The sequence below is a fragment of the Pleurodeles waltl genome, chromosome 2_2, assembly GCF_031143425.1.
Source record: "Pleurodeles waltl isolate 20211129_DDA chromosome 2_2, aPleWal1.hap1.20221129, whole genome shotgun sequence".
NCBI lineage: Eukaryota > Metazoa > Chordata > Amphibia > Caudata > Salamandridae > Pleurodeles > Pleurodeles waltl.
The window spans coordinates 783,937,034-783,964,997 of record NC_090439.1 but is presented as its reverse complement, the minus strand read 5'-3'; positions in this window follow the sequence as shown (position 1 = coordinate 783,964,997).

Sequence of the window (27,964 nt, the reverse complement as noted above, 5' to 3'; positions counted from 1 at the left end):
TCATCTAGATCCAGTTGGACAGAGGTGCTGTCATCACTGTGGGCCTCTTCTGTTGGTGGTGTGGACATGTGTGGACCCTCCTGTCCGGTGACGTTGGGTAGGGGTCCTGCAGGGGTATAAAGGCATGATTACTGCATCTGTGTGTGTCAAGGAGTGCACTGGGTGGGTGACCGTGTACCCCAGTGCTAGCATTCCTGTGTGGGACCTTGTGTGAGGATGGTTTAGGGGGGTGTATGGGTATATGCAGTGGGCATGCTTTAGTGATGGGTGTCCATGCTTTGGTGTTGCATGCAGGGCTTGGTGTTGGGATGTGTGGTTTGTGATAGTGGGACATTTGTGAGGAGTAGGAGTGATGGGGGTGAGTGTGAGGGTGGAGGTATGTGCTGGCATGCAGGTAGGGTGGGGGATGTAATAGTAAAGCTTTGACTTACCAGAGTCCATTCCTCCACCTACTCCTGCGAGGCCCTCAGGGTGCAGAATCGCCAAGATCTGCTCCTCCCATGTTGTTGGTTGTGGGGGAGGAGGTGGGGGTCCGTCGCCAGTCCGCTGAACCGCCAGGTGGTGTGTGGAGACCAAGGAACGCACCTTCCCCCGTAGTTCGTTCCACCTCTTCCTGATGTCCTCCCGATTTCTTGTGTGTTGTCCCACTGCGTTGACCCTGTCCACTATTCTTCACCATAGCTCCATCTTCCTTGCAATGGAGGTGTGCTGCACCTGTGATCCGAATAGCAGTGGTTCTACCCGGATGATTTCCTCCACTATGACCCTGAGCTCCTCCTCCGAGAACCTGGGGTGTCTTTGCAGTGTCATGGGGTGGTGTAGGTGATGTGTGGGGTGGTGTGTTGGGTGATAAGTGTGCTGATATGTAGTGGGGTGTTGTGTGAGGTGCGTGGAAGTTATGTGGGTGATGGTGTTGTGTGCCTGTGGATGCTAGTGTTGTTGATGGTGGTGTCTCTCTCTGGCTTTCGTTCGTGATTTGTGGTCGTAAGGGTTTGTGGGTGATGTGGGTGTGTGTTTTATAGTGTATTGAGTTTGTGGGAGTGGTGTGTGTATGTGTATCAGGTGTATGTATTTGGAATTGTCCAATGTGGCTGTGTTTTGTAAGAGTGTGTGTATTTTGAGCGCGGCGGTGTGTACCGCCATTGGAATACCGCATTTGAAATACCGCTGCATGGATTCGTGTGTCGTGATAGTGTGGGCGTATTTCTGTTGGCGTGACAGTGGAGGTTTTGTTTTTGCCAGTTTATCACTGACCTTTGGTGTGGCGGACTTGTGTGGGTGTCTGAATTTTGGCGGATTCAGAACTGTGGGTCATAATAGCTGTGGTGGAATTCCACGGCTGCGGCTGTGTGGTGGCGGTCTTCTGCACAGCGGTAAGCGGCTTTTACCGCCAATGTCATAATGAGGGCCATTAGCCCAATGGCAAGCAAGAGGACATTTTATTATTTTGGGTTTCAGTTTTACATTTGGGCCATGAGAGCTTGTCTAACTCTCAAAATCATTGCACTTGGAATGGTGAGGGCTGCAGTTTTTGGACTTTAAGATGCTGCCATGTAGAAAAATCTAGAGACCTAGACACATCTGAAAACTAAACATCTGGGTGGGTCCAGGGTGGTGTGCTTCACGTGCACCCCGCACCCTTTTCTTATCCACAATGCCCTGCAAACCTCCAACGTTGCTTGAAATCACACATTTTTCCCACATTTTTGTGATATAACCTTCAATAATTTGCAGGAATCCACAAAATTCCTACCACTCAGCATTGCCACATTTATGCCGATAATTTTTTTACCCCACTTGTCACCCTAAAAACGTTTTTTTTTTCAAACTGCCCTTTTGGACCTGCTTTGCTTTCCCCTCAATTTTGACATGTTTTTGGCTCTTCCCTGTCACAGGCACTTGGCCCACCTACACAAGTGAGGTATCATTTTTATCAGGCGACTAAGGGGAACGTTGGATGGTAGGAAACATATGCTGGTGCAGTGATCCCACACAGAAATGTGGGGAAAATATGTTTTTTAGCTAAACTTGAGGTTTGCTGAAGATTCTGGGTAAGAAAAAACTGGAGGATCCACGCAAGTAACATCTCCCTGGACTCCCTCGGGTGTCTAGTTTTCAAAAATGACTGGGTTTGTTAAGTTTCCCTAGATTGCTGCTAAGCCCAGGACCAAAAACGGAGGTGCCCCACCCGGAAAAACAGTTAGTTTTCTATTAGATAATTTTGATGTGTCCACATAGTGTTTGGGGCATTTCCTGTGGCAGGCACTAGGCCTACCCACACAAGTGAGGTACCATTTTTATCGGGAGATCTGGGGGAACGCTGGGTAGAAGGAAGTTTGTGGCTCCCCTCAGATTCCAGAACTTTGCAGTACAGAAATGTGAGGAAAAGGTGTTTTCTGTGCCAAATTTTGAGGTTTGCTACGGATTCTGGGTAACAGAACCTGGGGAGAGCGCCACAAGTTACCCAATCCTGGGTCCCCTAGATGTCTAGTTTCAGAAATGTCCAGGTTTTCTAGGTTTTCCTAGGTGTCCGACGAGCTAGAGGCCAAATCCACAGCGAGGCACTTTGCAAAAAACAGGTTAGTTTTCTTTGGGAAAATGTGATGTGTCCATGTTGTGTTTTGGGGCATTTCCTGCTGCGGGCACTAGGACTACCCACACAAGTGAGATATCATTTTTATTGTGACACTTGGGGGAATGCTGGGGGGAAAGAAATTTGTGGCTCCTCTCAGATTCCAGAACTTTCTATCACTGAAATGTTAGGAAAAAGTGTATTTTTTACCAAATTTTAAGGTTTGCAAAAGAGTTAATCCATCCTGGGTTCCCCTAGGTGTCTAGTTTTAAAGAATGCACAGGTTTGGTAGGTTTTCTTAGATGCCGGTTGAGCTAGAGACCAAAATCCACAGCTAGGCACTTTCCAAAAAACACGTCAGTTGTCAATGTAAAAATGTGATGTGTCCATGTTGCATTTTGGGGCGTTTCCTGTCGCGGCCACTAGGCCTACCCACACAAGTGAGATACCATTTGTATTGGGAGACTTGGGGAAATGCTTAGTGGAAGGAGATTTGTGGCTCCTCTCAGATTCCATAAATTTCTATCACTAAAATTTGAGGAAAAAGTGTTTTTTGCCAAATTTTGATGTTTGCTAAGGATTCTGGGTAACAGAACCTGGTGAGAACCCTACAAGTCACACCCATTCTGAATTCCCCTAGCTGTCTAGTTTTCAAAAATGTATAGGTTTCCTAGGTTTCCCTAGATGCCGGCTGAGCTATAGGCCAAAATTCACAGCTAGGCACTTTGCAAAAAACAGGTCAGTTTTCTTTGTGAAAATGTGATGTGTCCATGTTGCGTTTTGGGGCGTTTCCTGTCGCGGGCAGTATGCCTACCCACAAAAGTGAAGTGCCATTTTTATCGGGAGGCTTGGGGTAATGCTGGGTAGAAGGAAATTTGTGGCTCCTCGCAGATTCCTGAACTTTCTGTCACCAAAATTTGAGGAAAAAGTGTTTCTTTTTGCCAAATTTTTAAGTTTGCAAAGGATTCTGGGTAACAGAACCTGGTGAGAGCCCCAGAAGTCACCTCCCATCCTGGATTCCCCCAGGTGTCTAGTTTTCTAAAATTGACAGGTTTGGTAGGTTTCCCTAGGTGCCGACTGAGCTAGAGGTCAAAATCCACAGCTAGGCACTTTCCAAAAAACATGTCTGCTTTCAATGTAAAAATGTGATGTGTCCATATTGCATTTCCTGTCGTGGGCATTAGGCCTACCCACACAAGTGAGGTACCATTTTTATCAGGAGAATTGGGGAAACACAGAATAGAAGAACAAGTGTTATTGCCTTTGGTCTTTCTCTACATTTTGTTCTTCCAAATGTAAGACAGTCTGTAAAAAAGACGTATATTTGAGAAATGTCAAGTAGTTCACATGCTACTATGGGGAACCCGGAATTCAGAGATGTGCAAATAACCACTGCTTCTCAACACCTTATCTTGTGCCCATTTTGGAAATACAAAGGTTTCCTTGATACCTATTTTTCATTCTTTATATTTCACCAAATGAATTGCTGTGTACCCAAAAAAAAATTAAAACCCATTGTAAGATGTAGCTCGTTTATTGGCTCCAGGTAACTAGGGTTCTTGATGAACCTACAAGCCCTCTATATCCGCGCAACCAGAAGAGTCCAACAGACGTAACAATATATTGCTTTCAAAAATCTGCCAAAGCTGAAAAAAGTTATAAAAGAAAACGTGGACAGAAATGGCCCTTTTTTTTACCTCAATTTCAATATTATTTTTAATTTAGCTGTTATTTTGTGTAGCAAAACCTTGAAGGATCTACACAAATGACCACTGTCTGAATTCAGAATGTTGTCTACTTTTCAGAAATGTTTAGCTGTCCGGGATCCAACATTGGTTTCACACGCATTTCTGTCACTAACTGGAAGGAGGCTGAAAGCACTAAAAATAGTACAAATGGGGTATGTCTCAGTAAAATGCCAAAATTGTGTTGAAAAATTGGGTTTTCTGATTCCAATCTGCCTATTCCTGTAAGCTGGGAAGATGGTGACTTTAGCACCACAAACCATTTGTTGGTGCCGTTTTCAGGGAAAAAACAACACAAGCTTTCTTCCTCAGCCCTTTTTTCCCATTTTTTTAAAAAAACAAAACAAAATTGTAGCTGTATATTAGCTAATTTCTTCGTCTCCTCCATGGGAACCCACAAATTCTGGGTACCTCTAGAATCCCTAGGATGTTGAAAAAAAAGGACGCAAATTTGGCGTAGGTAGCTTATGAGGACAAAATGTTATAAAGGCCTAAGTGCGGACTACCCCAAATAGCCCCCCAAAAAAAGGCTTGGCACATGAGGGGGAAAAGGCCTAGGAGCGAAGGGGTTAAAGGCTTGTTAACAGAAAGCGAGTTTGTGGAAGAATACAAAAAACACTCTTTAGGCAATGGGAGAGACAAATTGAATCTGGAGAGCCTAATGCAAATAGAGGCAGCAAATGGAAAGCTAGAAAGTGTGATTTACAGCCACAAACCTATGGTAGTCAAAAAGCAGAATACATTCCTAGGTCTACTTTCTAAAAGTCCCCAAGATGTCTTTTGTCTGGTAGGCTGCAACCTAAAAAAAAAAGGGGCTCTGAACCCACTCATTGCTTACTATGTGTTCCCTTCATGTCACTGTTCTTCACAACCTCCTTAATTGGTCATCGTAGGCGAAATGTAATTTCCGATCATTGCTGTGAAGCAGGGACCAAGCACAGTCTGATTCAAGTCAATCTATGCCAGTCCACTACTCCCGAGGTAATTAAAGTTTTATTTTATCCCCCTCCCCGCTAACCTTGCCTGCTTCCATAGCGCGTGCCCTTTTTTCCTTGTTTTGTGATGCTATATGTTATCAAGAGAATCAAGATTTCCATCCCGAGTATTGAGTACTTTTGTGAGTTGGTGAAATCCGGAGATGGAGATATGTTCTTAAATTTTCACAGCTAACCATGAAAATCTGCTTTTTTTATGTATTATATTTTTATCATTCTCGAAAAGTAATCTTTAGGCTCTGAAGGCCTAACGCACCTCTGTTTAATGAGCTTCTGTCGTAAACGCGTTCAGTCTCAGAAAATGATGACGCTTGTGGTGTGTGACCTGCCAAGGCGCGGTGAACGGCACGGAGGTTGTGGCTGTAAGAGAGGAGAGATAAACAAGACGTATTGCCAGAGAGGCTGTCCGTTTACATAACCACTCCTACTGCAACCATTTAAGCACACACCACACGCCACAGTTGCTGTCAAGTTTCTGTTGTTGACCCTTTTTTTAAATTTTTTCCACTGTTTTGTTCCGATTTCTTCTACCGGGAAGCAAAAAACATGCATGTTTCGAATGCTGGTGAGGTTTTTTTCGTCATTTGCAGAGCTTTTTCTACTTAAGCTCATTTTAACTTGCGCGAAGTTTCCCTGGGCATTGCAAGACAATTTGCACCTCACTGCAAATCAGTTTTATTCTAATAAAAACCAAGCCAGGGTAGACAATGTACGCAAACTTTTCAGTGCGAGTTCACCATTTTGCGGCATAAATTTATCTCAAAGCTCATTTTTTAAAACTCAAATCTAGAGTTTTCTTAAACGGGCAGTCCGGTGAACAACCGATCATCAAACACACGAATATTCTAGAACGACTGTTGTTAGAGATGCGGGACCGGTTCAAGAAGACTGTTTTTTTTATCTACGCTGGATGTCCCCTGTAATACGTCATAACGTGCTGGATTGCGTTGCCAGGCTTTTGCTATTAATACATTGACAGGCCTTGGCCACAGGAAATACTCTGAAGATGCGCCAAACATATACTCCACCCACTAAGACATAGGCCAAACAAGCGGTGTCTTAAAATGAACAAAAAAACAACAGTCGCACTGGAAAATAGCCTGCAGTATATTTTTGATAAAATATACAGCACGTGCTGCTGATCTGTAGAAAGCGACCTCACGCTTAAAACTAGATGTACAGGGCATCGGGGTTGTTGGGTAGTTCTTTGTTGTATGGGTGTTTATATAAATATACATGTTTCTGGGCGCAAAGAACAGCGTTGCTACGAGAAGTGATAACTTTAGGTAAGAAGAACATTCTCGTTGGCATGATTTGGGTTCAATGTTTCATGGACAGACATGAAAATGAAAGCAGTGTGTACTTTACTGGGAGGTGTGGCGTTCAATACTAGCATGCTTAAAGTCGAAGCGTGCAGGGTAAATACAGAGTGGGTAATCGGAGGGCAGGTACTTGCGCCTTCGAGAGCCCATTTGGAGCATGTGGCTTTGAGGCCAGCTATGCCATGACACTAACGTTTAGCCATGCTGATCAGCAACTACCCTGCTGTACATCGTCTCTAAAGGCATTGGCAAAGCTAATAACTCTCACAATGGGCGAGAACTATTGGCTTTAAAAATGCTTGTTTACATTGCTGCTGGCAACCATGCTTGGTGGACTGAGCTGATTTCTTCTGGTAACCTTGCAAGGGATGACCATAAAAGTAATGTTCAGGGGTATAACTCAGGCCCCTACGGTGCAGGGGCCCCTCTATTTGACAGGGCCCTAATTCATACTAAGGCTAATTAATATTTGTGATATGGGAGTATTAGAGACCCCTCATCACATTCTGCAGAGTGGGGCATCATTTTGCGTTCTGTCACTGGTAATCTTGGTTGATGTGGTTTTTATTACAACACTAATAACAGTAGCTCAGGATGATTTTCATTGAACATAAGTAGCTCTTTTTGGGGGACAAGATTGGAGACCCCTATTCTATGTAATACTGGAAATAACAAGTCACAAAACATTTAAGTTGACATTGTTTCCCTTAAATATATGTTGCTTGCATTAATACTGTTGCTAGTATTTGAAGGGGCTGCGATTGGTTGATTGGGCAGCAATAGGGGGTCTGTATTGAGTATGCACAGTCGCCAAACCCTATAAGAGTAAAAGTGCCACCCCACCCATCACAAGCTCAGACTTACCTGTGCCATTCACGTTTTTGTATCAGCATGGGGCACTCTACCCTCTTGAACGCAGAAGACTGAAACACTTTAGCCACACACCGGACCCGTTTTCTTTCTCCGAAATGGAGAAAACAACAAGACAAAGAAACTGGCAGTAAAGTGGAATCTTTCAGGAGACAGCAAATAAAAATCTGACCTTGAGAAAAAGCCTGGTGTGTAGAAAGGTGACAGTGGTAAAACAAAAAGACATGGCATTAAGCCAGAGAAAGGAAGAGCCGAAACAAGAGAAATAATACTGGCACAGTTAGTACCTGGAGAAAGGATGGGTGGGCAATAAATACATCCGCTCCAGCCTGTAAGTGGCAATCCGTGACCATCCAAATGTTGGCTACCCATCACATTAAGGTGTTTATTAAAATGGCCTTGTTGCATTACTTGACTAGGCGGCTCTGGGTTTACACCTCCTTTTAATATACACACTACTGCCTATGCACAAATGAATAACCTAAGCATAAAGCGTGAAAAATCACACTGAAAAGTTATCCTATAGGTGTTCTTGGTTATTGCATTATGAATATTTATCGATTGTTTAATTCTCTCAATATATAAGGAAAGTAATTGATAATAAGCTTTCATGGAATTTCAAGTACAAATGAAAAATGAAATCTTTGACCAGTATACCAAATGACTAATTGAAATTTTATTTACACTTTGGAGAATAATCCTTGACACAATTTAGAAAAACATGCTTATACAAAGTAATCCGAATATAGGACCTGATTACAAGTAAGGGAGAGCCAAATTCACAGAGTTGTATAAAAACTCTCCAAGATTCCATGAAATTCCGCCAACGGGCAGAACATTTGCAGCTTGCACTGCTTGTGCAGCTCTTTAGCACCAGTAGCACAAGCAGTGGTGAAAATCACCATGAGCGTCACCAAGCGTAGCGCCAGAGCACGCAGCCATTCGAGTTGATTTTGCTGCCGCCCAAGTAGACAATCTACTCAGGTGGCAGCCAATCTACTTGAACAGCGACTGTGAACACTTGAAAATCACAGTAGGGCATTCCAAATTTCGCTCGCCAGCCGGCATATTCCTGCTGCTGACAATTGGCGGAATTTCTTCCAGAACCCTGTGTTAAAGAGTAATGCGAAGTGGCCAAAATTCCAACAGTTTGGCGGGCGGAACAGAATATTTTGCCGACCCCTAATTCCAAGTGCCCTTGACAATTGCAATCTCTGGGAAAACACTTGTTCGCTCACCGATAGTTTAGCAGTTATATTCGTATCTATGTAATTATGGATGCACTGAATTCTGCACCTCCATTAGATTTCGTTATGTCAGACCTGCTGTAACTTACGGGGGGAAAGGCCCACTAATAACTGTGTTTTTGGTGCAGCAGGCATCAAAATCTGCATGTAATTCTCAATTAGCAAAACAAATTCTGAATAGGTGCTATTTATTACACAGCTCAGAAATTCGAAACCCTTTAACCAAACCCTCATATTTATGGTTGCACTGTCTTGTTTTCAGTGGGTAAATATGTTATTGAGAGCTAGGAAGTCTCTCACTCTAGGGCAGACCACTCCATTAGAAGTACTTAATTAATCTTAGGTATTTGCCTTCAAAGTAGCACTCAGCTGGTGTTTTGAAGTCACTCATGCCCGTGTGTTAGCGTTACTTGCTGGATTGTCTCTGAATGAGTGAAACCCAATGGTGGCTTCTTCTCAGACTTTTTACACTTTTGCTGTGCCAGTTTGTCAAGTAGATTTTTTTAATCCTTTATCACATCTCAGATTATTCAGTTTGCTGATCATGCCAGTTTTCAGCTACAACTAGTTCCTCTACTGTTCAATTCACAACAACGTTCCGCTTGCAAACTTGTACAATGACTTCTTTATTCACTGTACGATTATGACATCTGAGAATTCAGTGTAGTCCTGTTCTGACACTGGAGAAGACCAGCAAATGGAACAACAAGCTTTCTTAGAACATGTCGTTTCTGTGCTACTAGCTCTGAAACTTTAAATCATCTCTTTCTTTATTGCAATGTGTTAGCTTCTTTGTATGATTGTAGGAAGGTAGCCTCTTTCTAGCCTTGTTACCCCACTTTTGGCTTGTTTGTAAGTATATGTCAGGGTGTTTTTAGTGTCTCACTGGGATCCTGCTAGCCAGGGCCCAGTGCTCATAGTGAAAACCCTATGTTGTCAGTGTGTTTGATATGTGTCACTGGGATCCTGCTAGCCAGGACCCCGGTGCTCATAGGTTTGTGGCCTATATGTGTTCCCTGTGTGGTGCCTAACTGTATCACTGAGGCTCTGCTAACCAGAACCTCAGTGTTTATGCTCTCTCTGCTTTTAAAATTGTCACTGCAGGCTAGTGACTAATTTTACCAATTCTGATTGGCACACTGGAACACCCTCATAATTCACTAGTATATGGTACCTAGGTTATTGGGGTTCCAGGAGATCCCTATGGGATGCAGCATTTCTTTTGCCACCCATAGGGAGCTCAGACAATTCTTACACAGGACTGCCACTGCAGTCTGAGTGAAATAACGTCCACGTTATTTCACAGCTATTGTACTCTGCACTTAAGTAACTTATAAATCACCTATATGTCTAACCCTCACTTAGGTGCAAAGTTACTTAGTGTGAGGGCACCCTGGCACTAGCCAAGGTGCCCCCACATTGTTCAGGGCAAATTCCCCGGACTTTGTGAGTGCAGGGACACCATTGCACGCGTGCACTACATATAGGCCAATACCTATATGTAGCGTCACAATGATAACTCCGAACATGGCCATATAACATGTCTAGGATCATGGAATTGTCACCCCAATACCATTCTGGTATTGGGGGAACAATTCCATGCATCCCGGGGCTCCAGCATAGAGCCCGGGTACTGCCAAACTAACTCTCCAGGGTTTTCTCTGCAGCTACCGCTGCTGCCAACCCTCAGACAGGTTTCTGCCCCCCTGGGGCCTGGGCAGCCCAGTCCCAGGAAGGCAGAACAAAGGATTTCCTCTTAGAGAGGGTGTTACACCCTCTCCCTTTGGAAATAGGTGTTAAGGGCCTGAGAGGAGTAGCCTCTTCTGGCCTCTGGAAATGATTTGAAGGGCACAGATGGTGCCCTCCTTGCATAAGCCAGTCTACACCGGTTCAGGGATCCCCCCAGCCCTGCTCTGGCGCAAAACTGGACAAAGGTAAGGGGAGTGACCACTCCCCTGACCAGCACCTCCCAAAGGGAGGTGCCCAGAGCTCCTCCAGTGTGTCCCAGACCTCTACCATCTTGGATGCAGAGGTGTGAGAGCACAATGGACACTGCTGAGTGGTCAGTGCTAACAGGTGACATCAAAGACCCCTCCTGATAGGTGCTTACCTTTCTCTGTAGCCAATCCTCCTCTGAGAGCTATTTAGGGTCTGTCCTGTGGATCTCTCTTTAGATAATGAATGCAAGAGCTCACCAGAGTTCCTCTGCACTTCTCTCTTTGACTTCTGCCAAGGATCGACCGCTGACTGCTCCAGGACGCCTGCAAAACCGCAACAAAGTAGCAAGAAGACTACGAGCAACATTGTAGCGCCTCATCCTGCCGGCTTTCTTGGCTGTTTCCTGGTGGTGCATGCTCTGAGGGGGGCTGTCTGCCTTCACCCTGCACTGGAAGCCAAGAAGAAATCTATGTGGGTCGACGGAATCTTCCCCCTGCCAACGCAGGCACCAAACTTCTGCATCACCGGTCTTCTGGGTCTCCTCTCATCTTGAGGAGCGTGGTCCCTGGATCACAGGAGCTGGATCCAAGTGTCCCCGACAGTCCAGTGGCCCTTCTGTCCAAATTTGGTGGAGGTAAGTACTTGCCTCCCCACGGCAGAAGTTAATACTGTGTACTGCGTGAACTGCAGCTGCTCGGGCTTCTGTGCACTTTTGCAAGACTTCCTTTGTGCCAAGACTAGCCCAGGTCCCCAGCACTTTGTCCTGCATTTCCCAACTCGCTGAGTTGGACTCCGACTTCGTGGGACCCTCTTTTGTTGTGCTGAGGCGACCGTCATGCTCAGATCTTCTGAACGCCTGTTCAGGTGCTTCTGCGGGTGCTGCCTGCTTCTGCGTGGGGTCTCTGTGTTGCTGAGTGCCCCCTCTGCCTCCTCCTCCAAGGGGCGACCTCCTGGTCCTTCCTGGGCCCTGGCAGCACCCAAAACCTTCAACTGCGACTCTTGCAGTTAGCAAGGCTTGTTTGCGGTCTTTCTGCGTGAAAACAACTCTGCATCCTCCAGCACACCGTGGGGCATCTTCTGACTAAAGGAGAAGTTCCTGGCACCTTCCGTTGTTGCAGAATCTTTGGCTTCTTCCACCCGGAGGCAGCCCTTTTGCACCTTCATCTGGGGTTTAGTGGGCTCCTGCCCCCCCTGGACACTTGCGTGACTCTTGGACTTGGTCCCCTTCCTTTGCAGGTCCTCAGATCCAGGAATCCGTCTTCAGTGCTTTGCAGTCAGTTGTTGTCTTTGCAGAATCCCCTATCTCGACATTACTGTCTTTCTGGGATAGTAGGGTAACTTTACTCCTACTTTTCAGGGTCTTGGGGTGGTGTATCTTGGACACCCTTAGTGTTTTGTTACACTCTCAGTGACCCTCTACACACTACACTAGGCCTGGGGTCCATTCGTGGTTCGCATTCCACTTTTGGAGTATATGGTTTGTGTTGCCCCTAGGCCTACTGTCTCCTATTGCATTCCATTGTGTTCTACAGTGTTTGCACTACTTTTCTAACTGTTTACTTACCTGATTTTGGCTTGTGTGTATATTTTGTGTATGTTACTTTCCTCCTAAGGGAGTATATCCTCTGAGATACTTTTGGCATATTGCCACTAAAATAAAGTACCTTTATTTTTAGTAACTCTGAGTATTGTGTATCTTATGATGTAGCGCTAAGTGATATAAGTTGTATAGTAGGAGCTTTGCATGTCTCCTAGTTCAGCCTAAGCTGCTCTGCTATAGCTACCTCTATCAGCCTAAGCGGCTAGAACACTTCTAATCTATTAATAAGGGATAACTGGACCTGGCACAAGGTGTAAGTACCACTAGGTACCCACTATAAGCCAGGCCAGCCTCCTACAATGATACATGTAAACGATTTACTAAAGTTGCTCTAGTCAGTTAATGTTCCAGGCAATCATTCATACTATTGACTGAAACTCAATATGGTTGAATCCTTTTTTTCATAAAGTTTGAAGTTTTATGTAAGGCAATGGGGTATGAGAGTGGCAATTCAAGAAAGAAAAAACAGCACAATGAATGAGGAATATTGGTAGATATGCACACGGCAGAAAATTATAGACCTAATTAGTATTTGACTTGGTTCATGGATCATGCAACAGCTATCAGGCAGAAATCAAATACTCATTTTTGTTAGAAATTCTCAAGTTAAAGCAAACCTAAAACTTCATATATGTCAAGCCCTAAAGTTTGGTTTTGTCTGTCCTAATGAAAGTAAGCACACCTCTTTAAGATTTCCATTTACTTTGGAATTAACCAGGTGTAGGAAGTTGGCTCTGTATATACTATCTCAAAGTGAGAGATAGTGTGCACAGAGTCCAAGGGTTCCCCTTAGAGGTTGATAGTGGCAAAATTAGATAATTCTAATGCTCTATGTTGTGGTAGTGTGGTCGAGCAATAGGCTTATCAGAGGGTAGTGTTAAGCATTTGTTGTACATACACAGGCAATAAATGAGGAACACACACTCAAAGACTTAACTCCAAGCCAATAGGTTTCTATATAGAAAAATATATTTTCTTGATTTATTTTTAGAACTACAAGATTCAAATTTGAGGTAAGTACATAAAATGCAAGGTACTTCACAAAGGTAAGTATAGAACTTTGATTTAAAACAGTAGTACACACAGTTTTGGTTAAAATGGCAAATAGCTATTTTAAAAGTTGGCACTACAAAAATCAACAGTTCCTGGGGGAGGTAAGATTTGGTTAATTTCTCAGGTAACCAAAGCACTTACACAGTCAGTCTCCTGGGCATAGGTAGCCCACCGTTGGGGGTTCAAGGAAACTTCAAAGCCACAGCACCAGCAACGGAGGGCCAGTCAGGTGCAGAGGTCAAAGGAGGGCCCAAACACATAGGTGCCTACGGAGAACAGGGGTGCTCCTGTTCCAGTCTGCTCGCAGGTAACTACCTGCGTCCTCGGAAAGCAGACCAGGGGGGGTTTGTAGAGCACTGGGGGACACACACACAAGCACACAAAACACACCCTCAGCGGCACAGGGACGGCCGGGTGCAGTGTGCAAATTAGGTGTCGGGTTTGCTGTAGAAATCAATGGAGGGACCCGGGGGTCACTCTGGCGATGCAGGCAGAGCACAGGGGGGCTTCTCGGGTTAGCTACAGACTGGTCTAGGATGAGGGCCGCCTGCTGGTCACTCCTACACTGGTAGGTGCTTCCTCTCTGATCTGGGGGCTGCGGGTGCAGTGCTTGGGCCAGGCGTTGGGTTCCTTTGATACCAGGCAGTCGCAGTCAGAGGAAGCCTCTGAATCATCTCTGCAGGCATCGCTGTGGGGGTGAAGGAGGGTCGACTCAGGGTGTCCACGTCACTGGAGTCGCCTGGGAGTCCTGTCTGTGGTGTTGGTTGTCCTGTACTCGAGACGGGGGCGTCGGGTGCAGAGTGTGAAGACTCACGCTTCTAGCGGGAAGTGAGAGTCTCTTTAAAGTTGCTTCTTTGTTGCAATTTTGTTGCTGTTTCTGGACAGAGCTGTTGTCCTCAGGAGGTTCTTGGTCCTTTAGGTGCAGGTCAGTCCTCTGAGTCCTCAGATGTCGCTGGTCCCACTGGATGCATCGCTGTGCAGGTTCTTTGAACCTGAGACAGGCCGGCAGGGCTGGGGCCAAGTCAATTGTCATTTCCGCCGTCTCTGCGGGGCTTTCAGGTCAGCAGTCCTTCTTCTTTCTTCAGGTTGCAGGAATCTGATTTCCTGGGTTCAGGGTCACCCCTAAATACTGCATTTAGGGGTGTGTTTATGTCTGGGGGACAGTAGCCAATGGCTACTGCCCTGGAGGGTAGCTACACCCTCTTTGTGCCTCCTCCTTGAGGGGAGGGGGACACATCCCTATTCCTATTAGGGGAATCCTCCAAAACCAAGATGGAGCATTTTTTAAGGCAGGGGTCACCTCAGCTCAGGACACCTGTCCTGACTGGTGGGTGACTCCTCCTTGTTTTTCTCATTATCTCCTCAGGACTTGCCGCCAAAAGTGGGGGCTGTGTCCGGAGGGGCGGGCATCTCCACTAGCTGGGATGCCCTGGGGTGCTGTAACAACAGGCATGAGCCTTTGAGGCTCACCGCCAGGTGTTACAGTTCTGGCACGGGGAGGTGAGAAGCACCTCCACCCATTGCAGGCTTTGTTGCTGGCCACAGAGTGACAAAGGCACTCACTCCATGTGGCCAGAAACTCATCTGGTTGTGGCAGGCTGGCAGGAACTGGTCAGCCTAACACCAGGAATTGGACTGGTATACAGGGGGCATCTCTAAGATGCCCTCTGTGTGCATTTTTCAATAAATCCTACACTGGCATCAGTGTGCATTTATTGTGCTGAGAAGTTTGATTCAAGACTTCCCAGATTTCAGTGTAGCCATTATGGAACTGTGGAGTTCATAATTGACAGACTATATACTCTTTATGGCTACCCTGCACTTACAATGAGTAAGGTTTGGCTTAGACACTGTAGGGGCATAGTACTCATGCAACTATGCCCTCACCTGTGGTATAGCGCACCCTGCCTTAGGGCTGTAAGGCCTGCTAGAGGGGTGACTTACCTATGCCACAGGTAGTGGGTTGAGGGCATGGCACCCTAAGGGGAGTGCCATGTCGACTTAGTCATTTTCTCCCCACCAGCACACACAAGCTGTGAGGCAGTGTGCATGTGCTGAGTGATGGATCCCTAGGGTGGCATAATACATGCTGCAGCCCTTAGAGATCTTCCCTGGCCACAGGGCCCTTGGTACCAGGGGTACCGATTACAAGGGACTCTTCTGTAATCTTCTGTACTCTTCTGTGCTCCTCTTCTTCACCTTCATCTGTATTTCTCTGTCTTCTGCGCTCCTCTTCGTCTTTATCTTCTTCTGTAGTCTTCTGTCTTCTGCTCTTCGTCTTCTGTACCTTCTTCTGTGGTCTTCTGTTCTTCGTCCTCTGTACCTTCTTCTGTGGTCTTCTGTTCTTCGTCTTCTGTCTTCTGTTCTTCGTCTTCTGTCTTCTGCTCTTCATCTTCTGTCTTCTGTTCTTCTGCTTCTGCCTTCTGCTCTTCATCTTCTGTCTTCTGTTCTTCTGCTTCTGCCTTCTGCTCTTCATCTTCTGTCTTCTGTTCTTCTGCTCTTCATCTTCTGTCTTCTGTTCTTCCCGCGCCTGCCCTCCTGCTCCTGTCTCATCTCTCTCCCTCACTCGCCTCCCCCTCTGTACCACCCCTATCTACCCCGTCCGCTATCTGCCTCCCTCATTCCTCCTATCTACCAATCTACCTATCTCTCTATCTCACTATCCATCTCCCTCACTCACCACCTCCTCCTATCTACCTATTTCTCTATCTTTCACCCCCACTCGCCACCCCCTCTGTTACCACCCCTATCTTCCTATCCTTTCACTCTACCTCTCATCCTCACCCACCTCTACAACCCCCCCTCCCCTATCTTCCCAACCTTACTCCTATCTCTCTCCCTAAACTCCTAAACTTCCTAAAACTCACCCCCCACCACCCTTAAACCCCCCTCCCCCAGCTCTTCTCCCTCTACCTGTCCCCCCCCTCCCTTCCGCTTTCCCGCCACCACCTCCTGCACACCCCGCCCCCCAGCTCTAATTCGCCCCCAGCTGACCCCTCCCCCCCTCCTCCCTGTTATGGCAGCCGCTGCGCGACAGTGGTAGCGACCCTTGACCCAAGGGTAGGTCGCTCCCCCTGCCACTGCAGCTCCTCCAGCTCCTCCAGGTTCCTGAGACCACCCAGCTACCTCGCAGTAAGTACCCCCCACCTCCCAGCCCCTCGCCCTGCCCCGCGCTACTCACCCTCTCTCCTGCTTCTTTTCTTCTTCTCTGTTCTTCCTCCTCGCTCCTCTTCTGTAATCTTCTTCTGTACTCTTCTGTGCTCCTCTTCTTCCCTTTCATCTGTATTTCCCTGCCTTCTGCGCTCCTCTTCGTCTTTATCTTCTTCTGTAGTCTTCTGTCTTCTGCTCTTCGTCTTCTGTACCTTCTTCGGTGGTCTTCTGTTCTTTGTTCTCTGTACCTTCTTCTGTGGTCTTCTGTCTTCTGTTCTTCGTCTTCTGTCTTCTGTTCTTCGTCTTCTGTCTTCTGCTCTTCATCTTCTGTCTTCTGTTCTTCTGCTTCTGCCTTCTGCTCTTCATCTTCTGTCTTCTGTTCTTCTGCTTCTGCCTTCTGCTCTTCATCTTCAGTCTTCTGTTCTTCCCGCGCCTGCCCTCCTGCTCCTGTCTTATCTCTCTCCCTCACTCGCCTCCCCTCTGTACCACCCCTATTTACCCCGTTCGCTATCTGCCTCCCTCACTCCTCCTATCTACCAATCTAACTATCTCTCTATCTCACTATCCATCTCCCTCACTCACCACCTCCTCCTATCTACCTATTTCTCTATCTTTCCCCCCCACTCGCCACCCCCCTCTGTTACCACCCCTATCTTCCTATCCTTTCACTCTACCTCTCACCCTCACCCACCTCTACAACCCCCCCTCCCCTATCTTCCCAACCTTACTCCTATCTCTCTCCCTAAACTCCTAAACTTCCTAAAACTCACCCCCCACCACCCTTAAACCCCCCTCCCCCAGCTCTTCTCCCTCTACCTGTCCCCCCCTCCCTTCCGCTTTCCCGCCGCCACCTCCTGCACGCCCCCGCCCCACAGCTCCCATTCACCCCCAGCTGCCCCCTCCTCCCCCTCCTCCCTCTTATGGCAGCCGCTGCGCGACAGTGGTAGCGACCCTTGACCTAAGGGTAGGTCGCTCCCCCTGCCGCTGCAGCTCCTCCAGCTCCTCCAGGTTCGTGAGACCGCGCAGCTACATCGCAGTAAGTACCCCCCACCTCCCAGCCCCTCGCCCTGCCCCGCGCTACTCACCCTCTCTCCTGCTTCTTTTCTTCTTCTCTGTTCTTCCTCCTCGCTCCTCTTCTGTAATCTTCTTCTGTACTCTTCTGTGCTCCTCTTCTTCACCTTCATCTGTATTTCTCTGTCTTCTGCGCTCCTCTTCGTCTTTATCTTCTTCTGTGGTCTTCTGTTCTTCGTCCTCTGTACCTTCTTCTGTGGTCTTCTGTCTTCTGTTCTTCGTCTTCTGTCTTCTGTCTTCTGTTCTTCATCTTCTGTCTTCTGCTCTTCATCTTCTGTCTTCTGTTCTTCTGCTTCTGCCTTCTGCTCTTCATCTTCTGTCTTCTGTTCTTCTGCTTCTGCCTTCTGCTCTTCATCTTCTGTCTTCTGTTCTTCTTCTCTTCATCTTCTGTCTTCTGTTCTTCTGCTTCTGCCTTCTGCTCTTCATCTTCTGTCTTCTGTTCTTCTGCTTCTGCCTTCTGCTCTTCATCTTCTGTCTTCTGTTCTCCCCGCGCCTGCCCTCCTGCTCCTGTCTCATCTCTCTCCCTCACTCGCCTCCCCTCTGTACCACCCCTATCTACCCCGTTCGCTATCTGCCTCCCTCACTCCTCCTATCTACCAATCTACCTATCTCTCTATCTCACTATCCATCTCCCTCACTCACCACCTCCTCCTATCTACCTATTTCTCTATCTTTCCCCCCCACTCGCCACCCCCTCTGTTACCACCCCTATCTTCCTATCCTTTCACTCTACCTCTCACCCTCACCCACCTCTACAACCCCCCCTCCCCTATCTTTCCAACCTTACTCCTATCTCTCTCCCTAAACTCCTAAACTTCCTAAAACTCACCCCCCACCACCCTTAAACCCCCCTCCCCCAGCTCTTCTCCCTGTACCTGTCCCCCCCCTGCCTTCCGCTTTCCCGCCGCCACCTCCTGCACGCCCCCGCCCCACAGCTCCCATTCGCCCCCAGCTGACCCCTCCTCCCTCTTATGGCAGCCGCTGTGCGACAGTGGTAGCGACCCTTGACCTAAGGGTAGGTCGCTCCCCCTGCCGCTCCTCCAGCTCCTCCAGGTTCCTGAGACCGCCCAGCTACCTCGCAGTAAGTACCCCCCCACCTCCCAGCCCCTCACCCTGCCCCGCGCTACTCACCCTCTCTGCTGCTTCTTTTCTTCTTCTCTGTTCTTCCTCCTCGCTCCTCTTCTGTAATCTTCTTCTGTACTCTTCTGTGCTCCTCTTCTTCACCTTCATCTGTATTTCTCTGTCTTCTGCGCTCCTCTTCGTCTTTATCTTCTTCTGTGGTCTTCATTTCTTCGTCCTCTGTACCTTCTTCTGTGGTCTTCTGTCTTCTGTTCTTCGTCTTCTGTCTTCTGTTCTTCATCTTCTGTCTTCTGCTCTTCATCTTCTGTCTTCTGTTCTTCTGCTTCTGCCTTCTGCTCTTCATCTTCTGTCTTCTGTTCTTCTGCTTCTGCCTTCTGCTCTTCTTCTTCTGTCTTCTGTTCTTCTGCTCTTCATCTTCTGTCTTCTGTTCTTCTGCTTCTGCCTTCTGCTCTTCATCTTCTGTCTTCTGTTCTTCTGCTTCTGCCTTCTGCTCTTCATCTTCTGTCTTCTGTTCTTCCCGCGCCTGCCCTCCTGCTCCTGTCTCATCTCTCTCCCTCACTCGCCTCCCCTCTGTACCACCCCTATCTACCCCGTTCGCTATCTGCCTCCCTCACTCCTCCTATCTACCAATCTACCTATCTCTCTATCTCACTATCCATCTCCCTCACTCACCACCTCCTCCTATCTACCTATTTCTCTATCTTTCCCCCCCACTCGCCACCCCCTCTGTTACCACCCCTATCTTCCTATCCTTTCACTCTACCTCTCACCCTCACCCACCTCTACAACCCCTCCTACCCTATCTTCCCAACCTTACTCCTATCTCTCTCCCTAAACTCCTAAACTTCCTAAAACTCACCCCCCACCACCCTTAAACCCCCCTCCCCCAGCTCTTCTCCCTCTACCTTTCCCCCCCTCCCTTCCGCCTTCCCGCCGCCACCTCCTGCATGCCCCCACCCCCCCAGCTCCCATTCACCCCCAGCTGACCCCTCCCCCCCTCCTCCCTCTTATGGCGGCCGCTGCGCGACAGTGGTAGCGACCCTTGACCCAAGTGTAGGTCGCTCCCCCTGCCGCTGCAGCTCCTCCAGCTCCTCCAGGTTCCTGAGACCGCCCAGCTACCTCGCAGTAAGTACCTCCCAGCCCCTCGCCCTGCCCCGCGCTACTCACCCTCTCTCCTGCTTCTTTTCTTCTTCTCTGCTCTTCCTCCTCGCTCCTCTTCTGTAATCTTCTTCTGTACTCTTCTGTGCTCCTCTTCTTCACCTTCATCTGTATTTCTCTGTCTTCTGCGCTCCTCTTCGTCTTTATCTTCTTCTGTAGTTTTCTGTCTTCTGCTCTTCGTCTTCTGTACCTTCTTCTGTGGTCTTCTGTTCTTCGACCTCTGTACCTTCTTCTGTGGTCTTCTGTCTTCTGTTCTTCGTCTTCTGTCTTCTGTCTTCTGTTCTTTGTCTTCTGTCTTCTGCCCTTCATCTTCTGTCTTCTGTTCTTCTGCTTCTGCCTTCTGCTCTTCATCTTCTGTCTTCTGTTCTTCTGCTTCTGCCTTCTGCTCTTCATCTTCTGTCTTCTGTTCTTCCTGCGCTTGCCCTCCTGCTCCTGTCTCATCTCTCTCCCTCACTCGCCTCCCCCTCTGTACCACCCCTATCTACCCCGTTCGCTATCTGCCTCCCTCACTCCTCCTATCTACCAATCTACCTATCTCTCTATCTCACTATCCATCTCCCTCACTCACCACCTCCTCCTATCTACCTATTTCTCTATCTTTCCCCCCCACTCGCCACCCCCCTCTGTTACCACCCCTATCTTCCTATCCTTTCACTCTACCTCTCACCCTCACCCACCTCTACAACCACCCCTCCCCTATCTTCCCAACCTTACTCCTATCTCTCTCCCTAAACTTCCTAAAACTCACCCCCCACCACCCTTAAACCCCCCTCCCCCAGCTCTTCTCCCTCTACCTGTCCCCCCCCTCCCTTCCGCTTTCCCGCCGCCACCTCCTGCACGCCCCCGCCCCCCAGCTCCCATTCGCCCCCAGCTGACCCCTCCCCCCCTCCTCCCTCTTATGGCGGCCGCTGCGCGACCACGCCGCTGGCGCGCCAGAGGCGCACCAGAGGCAAGCCCGTCTGCGCCCGTCCGTGCCTGGCCCACGCCCAGAGCCACGACCCCTGGTCCCCAGCTCTCCCAAACCCCGCTGCTCCGCTACGACCCCACCACCCTCCACGCCCTCAACCCAGGGCGCTCCAACACCTGCTTCCAAGCTCACCCCAAACGCACCCATGGACCCTTCGCCTGCCACTCCTGCAAACGCATCTTCCACCACGCAACTACCACGACCACCAGCCCACGCGCCATCAACCACCTCAAGTGCATCCTGGTCAACGCTCGTTCCGTCCACAAGCTCTGGGACCTCCTGGACCCCACAGCACCGGACGTCGCCTTCATCACGGAGACCTGGATGAACGCCTCCTCGGCCCCTGACATCGCCACTGCCATCCCCGAAGGCTACAAGATTTCCAGGAAAGACCGCACCAACCAAGTAGGAGGAGGAATCGCCATCGTCTTCAAAGACTCCATCAGCGTCACCACCTCCACTGAAGACACCCACCTCGCCGCTGAACACCTGCATTTCCAGATTCGCACCGACCCCAGGACCACCCTCAGAGGATCCCTTGTCTACCGTCTCCCCGGACCGCGCGCCCCTTTCAGCGACTCTATCGCCGACTTCATCTCCACGCACGCCCTCGCCTCGCCGGACTACATCCTCTTAGGCGACCTCAACTTCCATCTGGAACAGAACAACGACCCCAACACCACCGCCCTGCTCGACAACCTGGCCAACCTCGGCCTCAAGCAACTGGTGAACACCGCCACCCACATCGCCGGACACACGCTTGACCCCATCATCTCCGCCAGCAAACACGTCTCCTTCAGCCACGCCTCCGCTCTACACTGGACCGACCACAGCTGTGTCCACTTCACATTCCGACGCGAGACCCGCCACCTCCGCACCCAACCCATCCCACGTCGACAGTGGAACAAAATCCTCGAAGAACAACTCTTCTCCGCACTCACCGTCAACCAACCTACCCTCACCACCGACCCCAACGACGCAGCCCTCAGCCTCTCGAACTGGATCTCCAACTGCGCAGACAACCTTGCTCCCCTCAGACGCACGCATCAACAGGCTATCACCAAAAAACCTCTCTGGTTCTCTGACACCCTTAAGGAATCGAAGAAAACCTGTCGCGCCCTCGAGAAGGCCAGGCACAAGGACCACACCGCCGACAACATGACCGCCCTCAAAAACGCAACCCGCGAACACCACCACCTGATCCGCGCAGCCAAAAGGAATTTTTTCACCGACAGACTGGACAAAAACAGCCACAACAGCAGAGAACTTTTCAGCATCGTTAAAGAGTTCTCCAACCCCAACACCAATGCCAACGCCGTCACGCCCTCACAAGACCTGTGCAACTCCCTCGCCACCTTCTTCCATCGCAAGATCCCCGACCTCCACGACAGCTTCGGACACCAGACCCAACCAAGCATCACCGAACCCACACCCCCGGCCATCACCCTCAACGCCTGGACCCACATCAACACTGAAGAAACCAAAACCACCATGAACTCTATCCACTCTGGCACCCCATCGGACCCCTGCCCTCACTTCATCTTCAATAAAGCCAACGACATCATCGCCCCGCACCTCCAGGCCATCATCAACTCTTCATTTTCTTCTGCTACCTTCCCCGAAAGCTGGAAACACGCCGAAGTCAACGCCCTACTAAAGAAACCTACGGCTGACCCAAGCGACCTGAAAAACTTCCGCCCCATCTCGCTCCTCCCCTTCCCTCCCAAGGTTATAGAGAAGACCGTCAACAAACATCTTACCAACTTCCTGGAAGACAACAACCTTCTCGATCCTTCACAAACCGGATTCCGAACCAACCACAACACTGAAACCGCCCTCATCTCAGTCACAGACGACATCAGAAACCTGATGGACAACGGTGAAACAGTCGCCCTCATCCTCCTCGACCTCTCGGCTGCCTTCGACACCGTCTGTCACCGCACCCTAATAACCCGCCTCCGCTCCACCGGGATCCAAGGCCAGGCCCTGGACTGGATCGCCTCCTTCCTCTCCAACCGCTCTCAAAGAGTCTACCTCCCACCTTTTCGCTCAGACCTCACCGAGATCATCTGCGGCGTCCCACAAGGCTCCTCGCTCAGCCCGACACTCTTCAATGTCTACATGAGCCCCCTCGCCGACATCGTACGCAAGCACAACATCATCATCATCTCCTACGCCGACGACACCCAACTTATACTCTCCCTCACCAAGGACCCCGCCAGCGCTAAGACCAACCTACAAGATGGCATGAAGGACGTCGCAGATTGGATGAGGCTCAGCCGCCTAAAGCTGAACTCTGACAAAACGGAAGTCCTCATCCTCGGCAGCACCCCGACCGCATGGGACGACTCCTGGTGGCCCACAGCCCTTGGCACCGCACCGACCCCCTCAGATCATGCCCGCAACCTCGGCTTCATCTTGGACCCTCTTCTCACCATGACCAAACAAGTCAACGCCGCGTCCTCCACCTGCTTCCTCACTCTCCGCATGCTCCGCAAGATCTTCCGCTGGATCCCCGCCGACACCAGACAAACCGTGACCCACGCCCTCGTCACGAGCCGCCTGGACTACGGCAACACCCTCTATGCTGGGACCACCGCTAAACTCCAAAAACGCCTGCAACGTATTCAAAACGCCTCTGCCCGCATCATCCTCGACGTACCCCGCAACAGCCACATCTCCGCACACCTGAGACACCTGCATTGGCTCCCAGTCAGCAAAAGGTTCACCTTCCGACTTCTCACCCACGCACACAAAGCCCTCCACAACAAGGGACCGGAATACCTCCACCGTCGCCTCAGCATCTACGCCCCCGCCCATCTCCTCCGTTCCTCTGGCCTCGTGCTCGCTGCCGTCCCTCGCATCCGCCGCTCCACGGCGGGTGGGAGGTTCTTCTCCTACCTGGCAGCCAAGACCTGGAACACCCTCCCCACCAGCCTCAGGACCACCCAGGACCACTCCGCATTCCGGAGACTCCTCAAGACCTGCTTTTCGAGCAGCAGTAACCCCTCCTTCCCCCTAGCGCCTTGAGACCCGCACGGGTGAGTAGCGCGCTTTATAAATGGTAATGATTTGATTTGATTTGATTTGATTTGACTTATCTGTGTGCCAGGGCTGTGCCAATTGTGGGAACAAGGGTACCGTTTAGGGAAAGAACACTGGTGCTGGGGCATGGTTAGCAGGGTCCCAGCACACTTTCAATCATAACTGGCATCAACAAAAGGCAAAAAGTTAGGGGGTAACCATGCCAAGGGAGGCATTTCCCTACACCATGTCAGTTCTATATTTCCTCCTTTGTAGCTGATTTATACTGCTGGTTGCATATATTCTATTGGCACTTCATATTGTAGTTGTGTTTATGTAGTGCTTCTTACCCCTGGTGAAAGGCTAAAACAGATTCATGAACTGACAGCATGCTACTCAGTGGATGCGCTTGGACTGGAAGAGTGCGATGTGTCCTCCACAGGTAGTATTTAAAAGGCGAAGACAAAAGTTGTGGTCTTTTCATGTTTTTAAAATTGGGTATAGACCAGGGTCCCGACCTCTTCTGTGAAAAGAGCTACCTATGTTCATTGTAAATTAGTTAAAGCTAGTAATATTAGTGTCATTATAGTTACCATGTCAGTCAAGAGAACACTAGTGGACACCCTCTGTCTGTTTACCAGTAGTAGTCACTACAGCATAAGAGGGGGGGTTTATGGTGGTAATGTAAAAGGCCTTTGCAGTGTCTTTACATGGGTAATACATAAGAGCAATAGCTGCAATGCCCCTGGCAACAAGGTAATAATGTTAGTAATAAGTGTCGCCAGCGCCACATGATTTATTCCTTAAATACAGTTCTATATATGTTTGTAAAATTCAACCATTTTTCAACAAACATCAGCTTTTCAATTCTAAAAATGCACACATTTTCATCTTGAATACACACTGTCCATTTTGGTATACATATGTTAATTCAGCCAAGCAAAAGCTTCTAATTTATTAATCTGGACTGTACACAGGACAGCTACTTACAGGTAGCTAGAGAGCTACCAGTAGCTCACAAGCTACTCTTTGGAGAACCCTGGAATAGATAACGTGCTGTTTTGTTTTACCCACATTGTACTAGGCTCTGCTGACACTTCAGAGACCAAAGAGATTATTTCGTTCATTCATCAAAATTTTGAGAAAATGCTTATGAAACCAGGAAACAAATAATCACAGAACATTGCATGACTCAAAAAGACTTTGTAAAACTTTTACTTAAAAAAGAAACCGAGAGAGAAGAGTCTGAAATAGATATTTGCACAATAAGAAGAGAATTACTTAGTACTTTTCACATAATTTTGGTCGAACATTTTAATAATATATTATAATCAAAAAATCAACACCATGCCTATTGAAGCAGTCCCTTGGAACTGGTTAATTAAAGGTCACGGTAGGATTCTAAATAACTTTAAATGCACTGAGCAATGTTTAATTATGCCCAAGTATTACATTTTACAGAAATTATAAGTGTATACCTAGCCTGATGAGTTTTATCAATCCTATCATAAATCGTCCCGGCATATTTAATATCTAGATGTGACAGTTGATGTTATTTTCTTTGAGCTGCACACAGCTGACATATTCCTTTTGCCCAGCTCTTCCCAGAAACTTTAAGTGCACAGGGTGAGGACTGGGTGCTACTGGAATCTGTTAAATTGTAAGCAATTAAGTCTCAGAAAAGCTAGACTTGGGATAGGAGCGTGTAGGAGAATCCAAGTTGCTGAGAATGCGTGAGGTTCAAATTAAAAGGATCTTGTAACTGAAGCAGGAGTAATATGCTAGCAAAATGGCTGGCCATTTGAAATGACTGCTTGCAAGCCTGAGTAGCAAATACTGAAATATTCTACAGACTCCGTAGTCAAGTGTTCTCCATGGCAGACCCCTATGCTTGAGTTGGTGTTTAATCCAGTTCTCACAAAGAGGTCAACCCTTCATCCCAGATCACTCCAGATACTTGACCATGCCAATATTGACATCAACATTTCCTTTAAATATCTGCATACACATCTTTGGTGTTACCGTCACCCCGTTTTGCTGCGAAAGACTTAACGCAGTGAAGATTCATCTGGATCCTTCCTTGATTGCCCAAAGAAAGGGCAATTACTCTCAATGCTATGCAGCACTTAATATGCATGAGAAATGTCCACATAGCTCCTTAAGAAGGTCCTACTTAGGAGGAAAAACATCCTCGACAATAGTGGTAGTTCGTGATTGAAGATGAAGAGTTTTGTAGGAGTTGGAAATGAAGACACCAAAACTACAATGAGGCAGTGGGGAACACAGCGGAGAAGGAGTCCAGTACATAGACTTCCAGCCAAGACTATTCGTTAGGAAAAGGAGCAAATATCAAGGACAAAAGGCATCTAAGGTTTGGGAATTTAAAAGCACTGCAGTGCATTTTCTTCAGACTAAAGGTTCCTTGTGTGTACATATACATGGAGAGCTAGGCAGAAAATGATATCACTTCATAAGAAAGTTTTGGGCACTGTTTGGACTCAGAACCTTTGGCACCTCACATTTGAATGATGAGTATTTTGAGGAGGAGTGGATATGTCTAACCACGCTCACCTCAGGAAACGCATTTGCCTTGTATGGCAGGCACAGAGAAGGAAACTGAATGTTTGGCACCCTGCCCTTGATCCGGCTGGCATCTTTGGTCTTCCACATTGGAGCACTCCTCATTCTTCAGCTTGGTATCCTGGACCGTGCGTGGAGTAGCCAGCTGGCTGCAGGGAACTATGAGCTGCTGCAGGCACAAGTAAGCAGGCTGGCAATCCTCCCTGCACGCCAGGCAAGAGGAACTTCCAGAGAGAGGCAGAGTACAAGAGAAGGCAGGCCAGATGACCATGCCACCACCTCCAGTGAACCAAAGCCACTCTCTGGTGAGTTCCGTCTGCAAGTGTAACAGCGGCCTCTCCTAGTGCCATCTTCTTTGGCATTCTCAACTTCAGGGACGCTATCCCTCAGGCTGAGAGACTCCATAGGCTACGAAAACGGAGACAACATGCTGTTTCTCAACTTCACTCAAGAGGCGCAGAAATAAAGAGGGCGCTAAGATTCAATAAAAATGCTTTCCCACCACGCACTGGCACTACAAAACATGACGTTGTTTTTGGCAAAACTGATCGTTGTCATTGGGGCAATGCCAGTCTCTTCACAGTGCAAGAACAAGCCTGGAAATGGATGAAGAAGAATCACAGCATAACATGTTTTTGTGGAGTGCAACGTTTGCGCAAAGGGAGACATCTTGGCATTTGTGTCAGATACCTATTTTCTCCCAACCCAATGGCACTAATTTTATAGCCCTCAGAAAGATGAAAGACTGAATGGGCCCACCATGATGTGAGCCTCTCCCGTGGGGTCACACAAAGATTCCTGGAGGGTATAGTCCACTGAGCCACCAGACCAGACTTGACTACAAAGGGGACAGTAGCTGTGCTTTAAAACGTCCAAAGTGCTACCTGTGAATTTATCCCGTCCAAAGTGCTACCTGTGAATTTATCCGGAGGAATCACTTGAGCCTATCAAATATAATACTGTGATTTTTTAATACAGAAAGAAGAGAACATGGCACAGGGTCTGGACGACGCGTCCCACATGGACAGTGGCTTGATTGTAGTGTAGCCCCTAAAGTGAAAAGGGTTGGATTCCGCCCAGGGTGTGATTTGCTAAAGCACCTACATGATTTGATATTGTGACTGGGAGTCTAGGCCTTAGCGCCCCTTTATAGGCACTCTTGGCTCGGTGCACATGCTACACTTTTTGGGGACACTACATGAAACATTGTTTTTGGCTGTTCTGGGAGACTGGGACCCTAACACACGTTGTTTACATTAAGCACGGCTTTGCTCAGGGAGCAGTGTATTGCTTAGCTAAATACCGGCCCCAAGAACTAGTGGCCCTTTACGGCCCGCGGGTCTAGTATGCCTGGGATCTGTGGGTGGGCCTTCCCGAAGGCAACACAGGACAGGAGGGTATATCAATGTAATAACTTGTGTGTTTTGTTTCGTTATAGTGTTCATTTTTTTAATCACTTGTTACACGGGAAGGCTCAACCTTGTTTTTAGTTCAGATGTTCCAGAGGGTGGTAAAAGGAAGCACAGGTTCTGTGGACGCCCACTTAATTATTACTGGTACCCCGGGACCCTCACTGAATCATTTTTTAAATC